The 14,375-nt window shown below is 63.0% G+C and overlaps 1 non-coding gene across 1 annotated transcript in view; it reads left to right on the top strand.

The window, feature by feature from the left end:
• Positions 1–14,071: 14,071 nt before the first annotated feature.
• The window catches only part of LOC140111817 (18S ribosomal RNA), a 1,884-nt gene continuing 1,580 nt past the window's right edge, over positions 14,072–14,375 (top strand). The window contains exon 1 of the ribosomal RNA XR_011852294.1: positions 14,072–14,375. This exon is cut by the window's right edge and continues 1,580 nt beyond it. This is a non-coding gene — a ribosomal RNA (18S ribosomal RNA).

Below are 14,375 nucleotides of genomic sequence, written 5' to 3'. Positions count from 1 at the left end.
CCAAGTGCAAGCCGAGTTTGGAGCTCGAAACCCGGCCACACTTGGTAGTTGGTCCCGGTGAGGAACATGCCCATGGAAGTAAGAGCTCAGCGGGAGCAGCCACTCAGGCTACCCGGCAATGTGTCACTGTCCCCCGGCCAAGACTTGGCGGCAAGTCCCGGGGAGGAATAGTGCCCATGGAAGTAGCTCAGCGGGAGCAGCTGCTGAGGCTACCCGGGAATGTGTCACTGTCCCCCGGCCAGACTTGGCGGCAGGTCCCGGGGAGGAATAGTGCTCATGGAAGTAGCTCAGCGGGAGCAGCTGCTGAGGCTACCCGGGAATGTGTCACTGTCCCTGGGCCACACTTGGTCGTTGGTTCCTGATGAGGAACATGCCCATGGAAGTAAGAGTTCAGCGGGAGAAGCCGCTCAAGCTACCCGGGAATGTGTCACTGTCCCCCGGCCAGACTTGGCGGCAGGTCCCGGGGAGGAACAGTGCCCATGGAAGTCGGAGCTCCAACCTCCAAGTTGACCTCAGCGGGAGCACTTGCTGAGGCTACCCGGGCATGGGCGACTGTTCCCCGGCCACACTTGGTCGGAGGTCCCGGTGTGGAACATGCCCATGGAAGTTGAAGGGAAGAGAACCGCGAAAGGGAGTCTGGAGGCTGAGCCGCGGCCGAGGAGGTCTCACCGATCCCGGCGTGATTCCAGCCAGGCCCGGTACCCTATACCGAACTCGACAGGGTGGCTGTATCCGGGACCCTGGAACCCTGGGCGGGGAGCCTAGGGGCGAGAGGGGCCCCATGGAGCTCGGGCAGACTAGAAGTACCCTCGTCTGCCCGCTGGAGGGCGCCCTTCCCGGAGCGGAGGGGACCCCCCAAGCGACCAAGTGCAAGCCGAGTTTGGAGCTCGAAACCCGGCCACACTTGGTAGTTGGTCCCGGTGAGGAACATGCCCATGGAAGTAAGAGCTCAGCGGGAGCAGCCACTCAGGCTACCCGGCAATGTGTCACTGTCCCCCGGCCAAGACTTGGCGGCAAGTCCCGGGGAGGAATAGTGCCCATGGAAGTAGCTCAGCGGGAGCAGCTGCTGAGGCTACCCGGGAATGTGTCACTGTCCCTGGGCCACACTTGGTCGTTGGTTCCTGATGAGGAACATGCCCATGGAAGTAAGAGTTCAGCGGGAGAAGCCGCTCAAGCTACCCGGGAATGTGTCACTGTCCCCCGGCCAGACTTGGCGGCAGGTCCCGGGGAGGAACAGTGCCCATGGAAGTCGGAGCTCCAACCTCCAAGTTGACCTCAGCGGGAGCACTTGCTGAGGCTACCCGGGCATGGGCGACTGTTCCCCGGCCACACTTGGTCGGAGGTCCCGGTGTGGAACATGCCCATGGAAGTTGAAGGGAAGAGAACCGCGAAAGGGAGTTTGGAGGCTGAGCCGCGGCCGAGGAGGTCTCACCGATCCCGGCGTGATTCCAGCCAGGCCCGGTACCCTATACCGAACTCGACAGGGTGGCTGTATCCGGGACCCTGGAACCCTGGGCGGGGAGCCTAGGGGCGAGAGGGGCCCCATGGAGCTCGGGCAGACTAGAAGTACCCTCGTCTGCCCGCTGGAGGGCGCCCTTCCCGGAGCGGAGGGGACCCCCCAAGCGACCAAGTGCAAGCCGAGTTTGGAGCTCGAAACCCGGCCACACTTGGTAGTATGTCCCGGTGAGGAACATGCCCATGGAAGTGAGAGCTCAGCGGGAGCAGCCACTCAGGCTACCCGGGAATGTGTCACTGTCCCCCGGCCAAGACTTGGCGGCAAGTCCCGGGGAGGAATAGTGCCCATGGAAGTAGCTCAGCGGGAGCAGCCACTCAGGCTACCCGGGAATGTGTCACTGTCCCCCGGCCAAGACTTGGCGGCAAGTCCCGGGGAGGAATAGTGCCCATGGAAGTAGCTCAGCGGGAGCAGCCACTCAGGCTACCCGGGAATGTGTCACTGTCCCTCGGCCACACTTGGTCGTAGGTCCCGGTGAGGAACATGCCCATGGAAGTCGGAGCTCCAACCTCCAACCGGGTGAAGCCTCCGAGAGCTAGCCGGGAATAGGGCGCCAATCCCGGCTACCGCCCTCCAGGCTTGCCCCGGTCGAAAGACCTACGTCCTCGCACCAGCACAAGCGCAAAAATTTTCTAAGTGTGGGAGAACCGAGGACCCGCCCGGTGGCACTCTGCCTCTCGCTGCCGCCCTCCTGGAAGCGTCCTCGGTCACTGTGTGTGCGGCAGATATCAGAGCTCCGGAAAGGTGAAAAAGAACCGGTAAGAGGGCGAATCCGGCAGCTCCCTGCCGGGCGAGGACCACCGCGAGCGGCGGGGACGTCAGACGGGAGACGCGCGGCGGACCTTCCGTCGGAGTGCCTGGGATTTTGACCTCGGAGAAGTTCGAAAAAATTATGCGGTCGGAGCTGTCTGCCCCGGCCGGGGAAGGCTCACCGCCGGCGGCTGCCAACCCCTGGCTTGCCCGCTGGATGCCCTTTCGGAGGCTGCTGAAAAAGAACTGTCAGGCGGGCACCTCTCGGAAGAACCGCAGACCAAAACGACCGTAAAAATTTTGGGCGATCCGACACGTAGTGCACCTTCGCGGCAGAGAAAAGCAGCAAAAATACCGGTCAGAGAAGGGGAGTTTTGGTCGACTCTGCCAGGTTTTTGCACTAAGTCAGATCCGTAATGCCAGCGGGACTGAGTCGCTTTTGCGTGCCGTGGTCCTGGAGGCCTGCTCGGACAGAGCGGTCCTTCGGGTCCCGCGGGAAGGGGCATTTCATGTTCCTCTGCGGGAGGTGATCCATTTTCTGCGGGAAATGGCGAGCCCCTTCGGCTACAAGAGTGTGTAGGTCCCGCTCAACAGTCTACGTCCTTAACCATCGGGGACTTTGTAGATTTTGCCCAAAATCGCTCTCCGCAGAACAGAGCGTGAGGTCTCCGCGGCGGAGGCCGGAAAAGGTGCGAGGTGAGCGGCATGGTATGACTGGGCTCGTGCCGCTCACTGCTACCCGGAGCGTGGCGCCCTCCGGGTAAAAGGCTAGCCGGGGCGAGTAGGTGGGATGACGGGCGCATAAGCAACGCCGTCCCCGCCGTACAAGGTGCCGGTGGCCTGGCGAACCACCGGCGTAAGGCTAGCCAGGGCGGACCGCGGGGCAGAGGGCGCATAAGCCACGCTCTCTCTCCATCCCACCAGCACAAGCGAAATATTTTCAAAGTGTGGGAGAACCGGCTTCCCGACCGGTGGCACTCTGCCTCTCGCTGCCGCCCTCCTGGAAGCGTCCTCGGTCACTCGGAGTACGGCAGATTTAAGAGCTCCGGAATGGTGAAAAAGAACCGGAGAGAGGGCGACTCCGGCTTCTCTCTGCCGGGCGAGGACCACCGCAGGCGGCGGGGACGTCTGACAGGAGACGGCGCTGCGGGCAGGCTTTAAAAGTGCATGGGGTTTTGGCCTCGGCAAAAGTCGAAAAAATTATGCGGTCGGAGCTGTCTGCCCCGGCCGGGGAAGGCTCACCGCCGGCGGCTGCCAACCCCTGGCTTGCCCGCTGGATGCCCTTTCGGAGGCTTCTGAAAAAGAACTGTCAGGCGGGCACCTCTCGGAAGAACCGCAGACCAAAACGACCGGTAAAAATTTTGGGCGATCCGACCCGTAGTGCACCTTCGGCGGCAGAGAAAAGCAACAAAAATACCGGTCAGAGAAGGGGAGTTTTGGTCGACTCTGCCAGGTTTTTGCACTAAGTCAGATCCGTAATGCCAGCGGGACTGAGTCGCTTTTGCGTGCCGTGGTCCTGGAGGCCTGCTCGGACAGAGCGGTCCTGCGGGTCCCGCGGGAAGGGGCATTTCATGTTCCTCTGCGGGAGGTGATCCATTTTCTGCGGGAAATGGCGAGCCCCTTCGGCTACAAGAGTGTGTAGGTCCCGCTGAACAGTCTACGTCCTTAACCATCGGGGACTTTGTAGATTTTGCCCAAAATCGCTCTCCGCAGAACAGAGCGTGAGGTCTCCGCGGCGGAGGCCGGAAAAGGTGCGAGGTGAGCGGCATGGTATGACTGGGCTCGTGCCGCTCACTGCTACCCGGAGCGTGGCGCCCTCCGGGTAAAAGGCTAGCCGGGGCGAGTAGGTGGGATGACGGGCGCATAAGCAACGCCGTCCCCGCCGTACAAGGTGCCGGTGGCCTGGCGAACCACCGGCGTAAGGCTAGCCAAGGGCGTACCGCGGGGCAGAGGGCGCATAAGCCACGCTCTCTCTCCATCCCACCAGCACAAGCGAAAAATTTTCAAAGTGTGGGAGAACCGGCTTCCCGACCGGTTGCACTCTGCCTCTCGCTGCCGCCCTCCTGGAAGCGTCCTCGGTCACTCGGAGTATGGCAGATTTAAGAGCTCCGGAATGGTGAAAAAGAACCGGAGAGAGGGCGACTCCGGCTTCTCTCTGCCGGGCGAGGACCACCGCAGGCGGCGGGGACGTCTGACAGGAGACGGCGCTGCGGCAGGCTTTAAAAGTGCATGGGGTTTTGGCCTCGGCGAAAGTCGAAAAAATTATGCGGTCGGAGCTGTCTGCCCCGGCCGGGGAAGGCTCACCGCCGGCGGCTGCCAACCCCTGGCTTGCCCGCTGGATGGCCTTTCGGAGGCTGCTGAAAAAGAACTGTCAGGCGGGCACCTCTCGGAAGAACCGCAGACCAAAACGACCGGTAAAAATTTTGGGCGATCCGACCCGTAGTGCACCTTCGGCGGCAGAGAAAAGCAACAAAAATACCGGTCAGAGAAGGGGAGTTTTGGTCGACTCTGCCAGGTTTTTGCACTAAGTCAGATCCGTAATGCCAGCGGGACTGAGTCGCTCTTGCGTGCCGTGGTCCTGGAAGCCTGCTCGGACAGAGTGGTCCTTCGGGTCCCGCGGGAAGGGGCATTTCATGTTCCTCTGCGGGAGGTGGTCCATTTTCTGCGGGAAATGGCGAGCCCCTTCGGCTGCAAGAGTGTGTAGGTCCCGCTCAACAGTCTACGTCCTTAACCATCGGGGACTTTGTAGATTTTGGTCAAGATCGCCCCCCGCATGTCCTAGCGGGAGGTCTCCGCGGCGGAGGCCGAAAAGGTGCGAGGTGAGCGGCATGGTATGACTGGGCTCGTGCCGCTCACTGCTACCCGGAGCGTGGCGCCCTCCGGGTAAAAGGCTAGCCGGGGCGAGTAGGTGGGATGACGGGCGCATAAGCAACGCCGTCCCCGCCGTACAAGGTGCCGGTGGCCTGGCGAACCACCGGCGTAAGGCTAGCCAAGGGCGTACCGCGGGCAGAGGGCGCATAAGCCACGCTCTCTCTCCATCCCACCAGCACAAGCGAAAAATTTTCAAAGTGTGGGAGAACCGGCTTCCCGACCAGTTGCACTCTGCCTCTCGCTGCCGCCCTCCTGGAAGCGTCCTCGGTCACTCGGAGTATGGCAGATTTAAGAGCTCCGGAATGGTGAAAAAGAACCGGAGAGAGGGCGACTCCGGCTTCTCTCTGCCGGGCGAGGACCACCGCAGGCGGCGGGGACGTCTGACAGGAGACGGCGCTGCGGGCAGGCTTTAAAAGTGCAAGGGGTTTTGGCCTCGGCGAAAGTCGAAAAATTATGCGGTCGGAGCTGTCTGCCCCGGCCGGGGAAGGCTCACCGCCGGCGGCTGCCAACCCCTGGCTTGCCCGCTGGATGGCCTTTCGGAGGCTGCTGAAAAAGAACTGTCAGGCGGGCACCTCTCGGAAGAACCGCAGACCAAAACGACCGGTAAAAATTTTGGGCGATCCGACCCGTAGTGCACCTTCGGCGGCAGAGAAAAGCAACAAAAATACCGGTCAGAGAAGGGGAGTTTTGGTCGACTCTGCCAGGTTTTTGCACTAAGTCAGATCCGTAATGCCAGCGGGACTGAGTCGCTCTTGCGTGCCGTGGTCCTGGAAGCCTGCTCGGACAGAGTGGTCCTTCGGGTCCCGCGGGAAGGGGCATTTCATGTTCCTCTGCGGGAGGTGGTCCATTTTCTGCGGGAAATGGCGAGCCCCTTCGGCTGCAAGAGTGTGTAGGTCCCGCTCAACAGTCTACGTCCTTAACCATCGGGGACTTTGTAGATTTTGGTCAAGATCGCCCCCCGCATGTCCTAGCGGGAGGTCTCCGCGGCGGAGGCCGGAAAAGGTGCGAGGTGAGCGGCATGGTATGACTGGGCTCGTGCCGCTCACTGCTACCCGGAGCGTGGCGCCCTCCGGGTAAAAGGCTAGCCGGGGCGAGTAGGTGGGTTGACGGGCGCATAAGCCACGCCGTCCCCGCCGTACAAGGTGCCGGTGGCCTGGCGAACCACCGGCGTAAGGCTAGCCAAGGGCGTACCGCGGGGCAGAGGGCGCATAAGCCACGCTCTCTCTCCATCCCACCAGCACAAGCGAAAAATTTTCAAAGTGTGGGAGAACCGGCTTCCCGACCGGTGGCACTCTGCCTCTCGCTGCCGTCCTCCTGGAAGCGTCCTCGGTCACTCGGAGTACGGCAGATTTCAGACCTCCGGAATGGTGAAAAAGAACCGGAGAGAGGGCGACTCCGGCTTCTCTCTGCCGGGCGAGGACCACCGCAGGCGGCGGGGACGTCTGACAGGAGACGGCGCTGCGGGCAGGCTTTAAAAGTGCATGGGGTTTTGGCCTCGGCAAAAGTCGAAAAATTATGCGGTCGGAGCTGTCTGCCCCGGCCGGGGAAGGCTCACCGCCGGCGGCTGCCAACTCATGGCTTGCCCGCTGGATGGCCTTTCGGAGGCTTCTGAAAAAGAACTGTCAGGCGGGCACCTCTCGGAAGAACCGCAGACCAAAACGACCGGTAAAAATTTTGGGCGATCCGACCCGTAGTGCACCTTCGGCGGCAGAGAAAAGCAACAAAAATACCGGTCAGAGAAGGGGAGTTTTGGTCGACTCTGCCAGGTTTTTGCACTAAGTCAGATCCGTAATGCCAGCGGGACTGAGTCGCTTTTGCGTGCCGTGGTCCTGGAGGCCTGCTCGGACAGGGCGGTCCTTTCGGGTCCCGCGGGAAGGGGCATTTCATGTTCCTCTGCGGGAGGTGGTCCATTTTCTGCGGGAAATGGCGAGCCCCTTCGGCTGCAAGAGTGTGTAGGTCCCGCTCAACAGTCTACGTCCTTAACCATCGGGGACTTTGTAGATTTTGGTCAAGATCGCCCCCCGCATGTCCTAGCGGGAGGTCTCCGCGGCGGAGGCCGGAAAAGGTGCGAGGTGAGCGGCATGGTATGACTGGGCTCGTGCCGCTCACTGCTACCCGGAGCGTGGCGCCCTCCGGGTAAAAGGCTAGCCGGGGCGAGCAGGTGGGTTGACGGGCGCATAAGCCACGCCGTCCCCGCCGTACAAGGTGCCGGTGGCCTGGCGAACCACCGGCGTAAGGCTAGACAGGGCGGACCGCGGGGCAGAGGGCGCATAAGCCACGCCGTCCCCGCTGTACAAGGTGCCGGTGGCCTGGCGAACCACCGGCGTAAGGCTAGCCAAGGGCGTACCGCGGGGCAGAGGGCGCATAAGCCACGCTCTCTCTCCATCCCACCAGAACAAGCGAAAAATTTTCAAAGTGTGGGAGAACCGGGGACCCGACCGGTGGCACTCTGCCTCTCGCTGCCGCCCTCCTGGAAGCGTCCTCGGTCACTCGGTGTCCGGCAGATTTCAGAGCTCCGGAATGGTGAAAAAGAACCGGTGAGAGGGCGAAACCGGCTTCTCTCTGCCGGGCGAGGACCACCGCAGGCGGCAAGGGACGTCTGCCAGGAGACGGCGCTGCGGGCAGGCTTTAAAAGTGCATGGGGTTTTGGCCTCGGCGAAAGTCGAAAAAAATTTGCGGTCGGAGCTGTCTGCCCCGGCCGGGGAAGGCTCACCGCCGGCGGCTGCCAACCCCTGGCTTGCCCGCTGGATGCCCTTTCGGAGGCTGCTGAAAAAGAACTGTCAGGCGGGCACCTCTCGGAAGAACCGCAGACCAAAACGACCGGTAAAAATTTTGGGCGATCCGACCCTCAGTGCACCTTCGGCGGCAGAGAAAAGCAACAAAAACACCGGTCAAAGAAGGGAGGTTTTGGTCGACTCTGCCTGGTTTTTGCACAAAGTCAGATCCGTAATGCCAGCGGGACTGAGTCGCTTTTGCGTGCCGTGGTCCTGGAGGCCTGCTCGGACAGAGCGGTCCTTCGGGTCCCGCGGGAAGGGGCATTTCATGTTCCTCTGCGGGAGGTGGTCCATTTTCTGCGGGAAATGGCGAGCCCCATCGGCTACAAGAGTGTGTAGGTCCCGCTCAACAGTCTACGTCCTTAACCATCGGGACTTTGTAGATTTTGGCAGAAATCGCCCCCCGCAGGTCCTAGCGGGAGGTCTCCGCGGCGGAGGCCGGAGAGGGCGCGAGGTGAGCGGCATGGTATGACTGGGTTCGTGCCGCTCACTGGTACCCGGAGCGCGGAGCGTGGCGCCCTCCGGGTAAAAGGCTAGCCGGGGCGAGTAGGTGGGTTGACGGGCGCATAAGCCACGCCGTCCCCGCCGTACAAGGTGCCGGTGGCCTGGCGAACCACCGGCGTAAGGCCAGCCAGGGCGGACCGCGGGGCAGAGGGCGCATAAGCCACGCTCTCTCTCCATCCCACCAGAACAAGCGAAAAATTTTCAAAGTGTGGGAGAACCGGCGACCCGACCGGTGGCACTCTGCCTCTCGCTGCCGCCCTCCTGGAAGCGTCCTCGGTCACTCGGTGTCCGGCAGATTTCAGAGCTCCGGAATGGTGAAAAAGAACCGGAGAGGGGGCGACTCCGGCTTCTCTCTGCCGGGCGAGGACCACCGCAGGCGGCAAGGGACGTCTGACAGGAGACGGCGCTGCGGGCAGGCTTTAAAAGTGCATGGGGTTTTGGCCTCGGCGAAAGTCGAAAAAATTTTGCGGTCGGAGCCGTCTGCCCCGGCCGGGGAAGGCTCACCGCCGGCGGCTGCCAACCCCTGGCTTGCCCGCTGGATGGCCTTTCGGAGGCTGCTGAAAAAGAACTGTCAGGCGGGCACCTCTCGGAAGAACCGCAGACCAAAACGACCGGTAAAAATTTTGGGCGATCCGACCCTCAGTGCACCTTCGGCGGCAGAGAAAAGCATCAAAAATACCGGTCAAAGAAGCGAGGTTTTGGTCGACTCTGCCAGGTTTTTGCACAAAGTGTTGGCATCGTGCGGCGTCGCGCTTTGCCGTACCGTATCCCCAATGGAGCGGCGCCCGGCGGGGTAGGCTAGCCATGTGAGGTCGAGGGCGGGAGGACGGGACGTAAGCCAGGCCGTTCTCCACAAGAAATTCCGGACGCGGAGACCCCTTCTCCGCCCTACGGTCCCCAATGGGGTGGCGCCCGGCGGGTGAGGCTAGCCATGGGAGGACGGGACGTAAGCCAGGCCGTTCTCCACAAGAAATTCCGTACGCGGAGACCCCTTCTCCGCCCTACGGTCCCCAATGGGGTGGCGCCCGGCGGGTGAGGCTAGCCATGTGAGGTCGAGGGCGGGAGGACGGGACGTAAGCCAGGCCGTTCTCCACAAGTAAATTCCGGACGCGGAGACCCCTTCTCCGCCCTACGGTCCCCAATGGGGTGGCGCCCGGCGGGTGAGGCTAGCCGTGTGAGGTCGAGGGCGGGAGGACGGGACGTAAGCCAGGCCGTTCTCCACAAGTAAATTCCGGACGCGGAGACCCCTTCTCCGCCCTACGGTCCCCAATGGGGTGGCGCCCGGCGGGTGAGGCTAGCCATGTGAGGTCGAGGGCGGGAGGACGGGACGTAAGCCAGGCCGTTCTCCACAAGTAAATTCCGGACGCGGAGACCCCTTCTCCGCCCTACGGTCCCCAATGGGGTGGCTCCCGGCGGGTGAGGCTAGCCATGTGAGGTCGAGGGCGGGAGGACGGGACGCAAGCCAGGCCGTTCTCCACAAACTCCCAGCGGTAGAGTCTCGGCTCTCCGCTCTTTTGATCGATCTGACACAGCGCGATCCGGCGGGGCAGGGCACTTTGCTCGGTCAGGGGTATTGGCCCCGGCCGGTTTATGGTAAAGCGTTCCTTAGCCTCAGTCTTGGTCGCGCATCAATCCCCCGCTCCCCGTGAGCGGCTGTGGTCCTCTGCCTAAGGTTGTGTAGCGCGGTGCCAGTGTGGTCCTCGCACGGCCCCGCTCCTGCCACAGCGGTAGGACTCTCTGCTTCGGCTGAGGTTTGCTACGAAGCGTATGGAACGGGCGTACTCCACCGTACCGTGGGTGGGGGGCGGCGGCGGCGGCGGCAGCGTCCAGCGCGGAGCTCCGGCTCCCGCGGCAGCGCCTCGCCTAGTGTCCCTCGGGCAAGTCCAATCGCCCCCCGCCCGGTCGGAGAGCGCAGACACACCTCTGTGTCCACGGTTTATTTCCGCAGCACGAAAAGGGACGGCTCCCGCCTGCTCCTCGCGGCGGCGACGAGGCTTAGACCCACCGTGGCGTATCCGCGGTAGGTATGCTCGTCGGTCGGAGGAGCGGTTGCGGTCGAGTGGTCCCCAGTGTACCCTGTTAGCGCTGCCCGCCTACGCCTGAAGAGCTGCGGACCGAGAAAAAGGTTCGCTCCGCTGCTGACGGCGAAGCGCGCGGCACGCCGCGGAAGAGGAGAGGGAGCGGTCGCCCCCGGGGCGGCTCCCCTCCGAGTCCGGCAGAAGCAGAGATTGTAGCGGAGGGGGGGGTTTCTAAATTCCCCGGGCGTGTTATCCCCAGCGGTAGCCTTTGAACTCTTCAACCGCAAGCACGATCGCACGTTCACAGCACCCGTCACTAGGAGCCGGGCCAGAGGCGGGCGGCAGACGAAACCGACATGAGCGCTTAAGGGTATTGCACCCCCGGCGCCCAGACCCTGGAAATTGAGTCTGCCCCCAAAGCCCACCCGCGTCCTCCTTGGCGCTCCCGGAGTACATGGTCGTAGATGGGCCATCGGTCGCTAATGCCAAACTGCGTCCCAGGGGTGCGTCCCCTCTGACCAACGGCAGACCCATCCCTCTCGCCAATCCGCGGATCCCCGCCAGGTCCCGAACAGGGCTCGTCCTTTAGCGTTTCAAATGCGCCCTCCCCGCCATACGAGGGGTTGAGGACCGTAGCCTTCCCTTACGAGAGGCACCAGGGGTGCGCCTGCTCGAGGGCCCGGCCGTGGGCGTAACGCTTGGGCCGCCCGGGGGAGTCGGTAGACCATGGGAGACCAACACTCGCACACGAACGTTGCCCGTGCTTTTGTGGAAGAGAGCTTCTTGCGAGGTTGTCGCTGCGGTGGCGCCCGGACAAACCCTATCCCTAAAACTTCTGGGGAATTGGCGTCTAAGCCTGCACCCTGCACGGTATCCCTGCACCCACGAAGGGGGCCGTGGAAGGCTTGGGGTCGCGCCGGCGAAACCGACCGGATGCCCGGGGTACTGAACCCCCGGGGTCCCACCCTGGAAATTGAGCCGTCCGACCCCGCCACGTCTTCCTAGTGCTCTCCTTGGCTCCCCCGCCTGTGGGCATCGTTAGGGGCTGCGGTCATCAGCGCCGGCTAAGCTTCGGCAACACGGCCGACCCACCCCTTCGGCGCCTGGGGGTGCCTGGTCCCAGTCCGGGCCGTTCCGTAGGGGCGGCTATCCCTTACATGAGGGACTCGGTGCGTCCGCTCGGGCTGCGGGGCTCCGGCTCCGACAGCCGGGGAGCTGGTTTTGACCGCGGGCCTCCACGGGAACCGGCAGGGACCGGACTAGGCGTCAAGCCGAAAATAACCCCGGCACCCTCTGCTTCCAAAGCGAGGGGACCTTTGGCCGAGCGGGGGCACCGGAAGCCGAACCGACCCCAACCCCTCTTCCTACCCCAGGGCTGGGCTGACCAATCCCCTGATCGGGTCTAAAATGGAAGAAGGGGATTCGAGGGAAGGGGCTGGCGGAAGGCAGTTGCCCGACGGAGTAGGCGAAGGCCAGGCCGTTTCCGAGTCCCGAGCAGAGGAGGGCGAACTCGGCTCTTCATCGACCGACGGCGAGGCGAGGGCGGTGGCTGCCGCGGGGAAGACTCCATTGCTCGTCAGCGCGCTAGGAGCGGGGCCGACTGGCTGCTCGGGGTATGGCATCCCCGGGGGCCCACCCTGGAAATCTTCGCTCCTCAGCCGCTGCAGGTTATAAGGTCCCGCCGCGCGTAAGCGCTCAACTCTCCGACCCACGGATGTCGAGCCCATGGTGAGCCGGCCGTTTCGTACGGGGAAAAGGGGTCCTCTGGCCCCACATCGATCGAGGGGGTTTAGATCCGCGGAGGCACGCACCGCGAGGCGAATCGCTGCTTTTCCCCAAGAGGTTAACCTTCAAACCACCGAGTAGGTTCGGGGCAGGGCCGACAGTCTGCACTGGGGTATTGCATCCCTGGTGGGGCGACCCTGGAAATCTCTGCCCCTTTCCACTCTTTCGGTTGGGCCTCTCGTCGGGGCGAGCGTAAGTCGGCAAGCAGACGTGGGAAGAGGCTTCTTACCGGTGACACTCCCTTCGTGAGAGAGGCAGGTACTCGCCCCGGACCCCGGTCCAAATCTGCGCGGGCCGGACGGCCTCGGCCCTAGCCGAAGGCCGCTCCCGCGAAGCCAGGGAGCCGAAAAAATAACCCCGACACCCTCCGCGACCTCGCGTGCTTCCAAAGCGAGGGGAACCTTTGGCCGAGCGGGGCACCCGAAGCCGAACCGACCCCAACCCCTCTTCTTACCCCAGGGCTGGGCTGACCAATCCCCTGATCGGGTCTAAAATGGAAGAAGGGGATTCGAGGGAAGGGGCTGGCGGAAGGCAGTTGCCCGACGGAGTAGGCGAAGGCCAGGCCGTTTCCAAATCCCGAGCCAGAGGAGGGCGAACGACGTTCTTCATCGACCGACGGCGAGGCTAGGGCGAGGGCGGTGGCTGCCGCGGGGAAGACTCCATTGCTTGCCAGCGTGCTAGGAGCGGGGCCGACAGGCTGCTCGGGGTATGGCATCCCCGGGGGCCCACCCTGGAAATCTTCGCTCCTCAGCCGCTGCAGGTTATAAGGTCCCGCCGCGCGTAAGCGCTCAACTCCCCGACCCACGGACGTCGAGCCCATGGTGAGCTGACAGTTTCGTACGGGGAAAAGGGGTCCTCTGGCCCCACATCGATCGAGGGGGTTTAGATCCGCGGAGGCACGCACCGCGAGGCGAATCGCTGCTTTTCCCCAAGAGGTTAACCTTCAAACCACCGAGTAGGTTCGGGGCAGGGCCGACTGTCTGCACTGGGGTATTGCATCCCTGGTGGGGCGACCCTGGAAATCTCTGCCCCTTTCCACTCTTTCGGTTGGGCCTCTCGTCGGGGCGAGCGTAAGTCGGCAAGCAGACGTGGGAAGAGGCTTCTTACCGGTGACACTCCCTTCGTGAGAGAGGCAGGTACTCGCCCCGCACCCCGGTCCAAATCTGCTCGGTCCGGCCGTCGTCGGCCCTAGCCGAAGGCCGCTCCCGCGAAGCCAGGCGATCCGAACCGAGGATCCGCGCGAGCCTTCTCCAAGCCCTCTGCCGGGCGCTGGTGTTGAAAGCGTAGCGGACCCTGTTCGCCGGAGCGATAGGAGCGGAGCACCGGTCCCGCAGGGTTGAAAGCTGGGTAGCAGCGCCGTAGCTTCCCTCCCAGCCTTCCCCCGGACCTGGCGCCCGATCCCCTCCGCTCCTCTGTGCGTTGGCGGGCGGCGCTGCATGGGTACGTCGCGACGGCTCCTATCGTCTCTCTCGCTTAACAGTGTGGAGAGGTGGTGGTGGAGCCGTCCGACACTCGAGGTGCTGAAGTTGAGCGTCCAATGCTTTCCTTCTATGCGCAGCCTACAGGAGCTGTCCGAGCTTCGGAGGTGCTGATGGAGGTGAGAGTCGAGCGCCACTTCTTGGCTGAACTGAGTGGGGAAAGCCAGCGACTGCGAGAGGGAGGGGAAGGGAAGGCTTTTTCGGGTCCTTGGAAGGGACCGAGAGCATCTTTCTTGCCCCCCTGCCCTAAGCTCCATCCAATGTTGTCTGCGAGGTCTTCTCCGGCGGCGGAGAAGCGCTGCGGTAGCAGCAGCAGCAACGAGCGTTCCCATTAGCTCACGGAGCCTGACTCCAAGAGTCTACCCCTCAGAGCTCGGCTACCTGGTTGATCCTGCCAGTAGTATATGCTTGTTTTAAAGATTAAGCCATGCATGTCTAAGTACTGACTATTCTTTACGGTGAAACTGCGAATGGCTCATTAAATCAGTTATGGTTCCTTTGATCGTTCCGCATTGATGATGTGCTACTCGGATAACTGTGGCAATTCTAGAGCTAATACGTGCCCAAGAGCGCTGCCCTCCAGGAAGGCGTGCATTTATCAGACTTAAAACCAATCCGGGGAGCCCTGGTCCGCGGCGGGTCTCCGGGCCCGCTGCGGCGCCAGCCCCGTCCTAGACTTGGC

Source organism: Engystomops pustulosus, unplaced genomic scaffold (genome assembly GCF_040894005.1).
Source record: "Engystomops pustulosus unplaced genomic scaffold, aEngPut4.maternal MAT_SCAFFOLD_603, whole genome shotgun sequence".
Lineage (NCBI taxonomy): Eukaryota > Metazoa > Chordata > Amphibia > Anura > Leptodactylidae > Engystomops > Engystomops pustulosus.
This window is presented reverse-complemented; position numbering and strand designations above follow the sequence as displayed.